Here is a 2594-nt window from a genome sequence, read left to right as displayed (position 1 = left end):
CTTGGACGTGGCTGGAGCTGGCAGAAAGTGGACCTAACCCAGATGATGAAGTCATTGATGAAGAGGTGGAGGTAAATGATGATGTGGAGCCACGGCCGGCTCCAGCATTTCTGCTGCCCCAAGCAAAAAAAAAAAAAAGCCGCGATCGGCGGCGACAGTTCAGCGGCAGGTCCTTCGCTCCTAGAGGGAGTGAGGGACCTGCCACCCCCGAATTGCTGCAGGTGCCGCCCCTCTCCCTTGGCCGCCCCAAGCACCTGCTTGTTAAGCTGGTGCCTGGAGCCGGCCCTGTGTGGAGCCCACGGTAGGGTCACCTGGTGGTGCGTCCAGTCAGGAGCTGTTCTCCACGCCAAAGATATCTAGCCAGTCTTGGCAGTCATACTGCAGCGAACAAGAAGCAGGAGCAGAGACCCCTGATAAGTGGTTTTGCTTTGTGAAGTGCTGAGGTGGGTTGAGGGCATAGAAATGGCTATGTTTCTGTGTGCTAGACATTTCCCTGTGCAGCTAAGCAGTACGGTGGAGATACTTGGCAATCCTCTGTTGAAGGTTTCTTGGCAAAGCTGCTTTGTTCCTTCCCCCATTGAAGGAAACTTTCCCACGCCGTTCTGCAATCACTTGTGCAGGGACAAAGGGGCACCCAGGTGAGCAGCATAGGGATCGCGGCGGAAGCCACAAGCGTGTAGTAGATGCACCCTTGCTTCCCTGCTTACCCTCAGGAGTGAGATATCTGGTATGACCCCCCCACCCCGTGGAAAAGGTTGGAAAAATTTAGAATATTGTCCCTAGTCAATTGTACCACAACCCTTTCATATTGATTTTCTCCCCACGTACAATGCCCCCTGCCCTGGGGTACACTCACCATGTTTGGGGTGTTGGCTGGCATTTGGTCAGTGAGAAAGTGATTGATATGTTACTAGAGGTGTATTTTACTGTACTGTTTCAATGCTGTGCACATATTTAATCATGCTTCTGTGTATTGTCCCTTGTGCTTCTGCAGATGTGGCCTTCAGAGGCATCCCCTACACACCGGCAGAGCACCTCCACCACATAAGAAAGCATCCAAGATGGAGCAAGGAAGACATGTTCCAGAAGGTGCTGCAATAATCAGATGCAGAAAAGAGGGAACGCAGGCAGTGAAGGGAAATGGAAAGGCTGGACAGAAAAGAAAATGAGGCTTTCGTTAGGGATGCAATGGAGAGGATGATTAAAGTTATGGAGAAGCAAACTGAGATGCTTCGGTCCCTCATAATACTCCAGACTGAGCAGATGGGTGCCTGCCCTTCCCTTCAGCACATTCAGAACTCTTTCCCATGCCCTCCCCAAACTCCACCCGCAAATTCCTTTCCACTGTCTGGGACTTGTCGCTTTCCTGTTCACTCCATCCCCACGGACACCTTTTCAAATGATAGCTGGACTTACACACAGCTCTGAAAGTCAGCCCTCCCCAGTACCTCTTTCCCCCCCCCCCCCAAGCATGTGTGTGTGCTGGTGTAGTTTTTTGTGCAATAAAAGCAAAATTTTTTGAATGATAAGCACTTTTTATTTGTTTCCTGGAAATTGTGACAGGAGATGGCAGCAACAAGTAAACAAGCAGTTTAATCATTTGCTTACATTGAGTCCTAGGCCACAAAAATCACAAGTACTTCCTTGCAAAACTTGAAGGTGGAGAGCTAAACTGAGGGGTAGCTCCTCACAGTGCATTGCTTTGTCGATGCTACTGCCCCCAGTGTGGATGCGCTCTGCTGACAGAGGAAGACAACATGAAACAACAATTTTCTTTTAGCGCTTTTTGATCATTGACAAAACTTTCGGTGAAAAAAACTCTGCCAGCGTAGCCATGGCCTTAGGGCACGTCTTCACTACCCGCCGATCCGGCGGGTAGCAATCGGTCTATCGGGGATCGACTTACCGCGTCTAGTGAAGACGCGATAAAATCGATCCCTGATGGCTCCTCCGTCGACTCCGGAAATCCACCGCGGCAAGAGGCGGTAGCGGAGTCGATGGCGGCGCGGCAGCGGTCGACTTGCTGCCGTCCTCACAGCCAGGTAAGTCGACCTAAAATACGCCACTTCAGCTACGCTATTCACGTAGCTGAAGTGGCGTATCTTAGGTCGACCCCCCGCTGTAGTGTAGACCTAGCCTCAGATTGGCTAGAAATGAGGTGTGAACTTTTAACAGGGAGGGTAATTAACAACTGGGTCAGTTTCCCAAGGGTCCTGACCGATTCTACTCCACTGGCAGCTTTTAAATCAAGACTGGATATTTTTCTTAAAGAGCTGATCTGGTTCAAACAGGCATTAATTCAAGGCAGTCCTATGGCCTCTGATACAGGAGGTCAGAGGAGATAATTGCAGGGTCTGTTCTGGCATGGCAATCTGTGACCATCTCAAATGTCTCCTGGCCCCCACACGTGCCCCTCTGCCCCCCTCCCCCAGCTCCACCCCCCACCTGACGCTCTGCCCCCCCTGCCTGCCCCCTAGCCCAGTTCCACCCCCTACATGTACCCCTCTGCCCCCTCCCCCGCCTGCCCTCTGCCCCCTGCCCCAGCTCCACCCCCCACGCGTGCCCCCCCGCCCCAGCTCCACCCCCCACGCGTG

The sequence above is a fragment of the Terrapene carolina genome, unplaced genomic scaffold (genome assembly GCF_002925995.2).
Source record: "Terrapene carolina triunguis isolate 2854851 unplaced genomic scaffold, T_m_triunguis-2.0 Scaffold606, whole genome shotgun sequence".
Lineage (NCBI taxonomy): Eukaryota > Metazoa > Chordata > Testudines > Emydidae > Terrapene > Terrapene triunguis.
Note: the sequence above shows the minus strand (reverse complement) of the source record.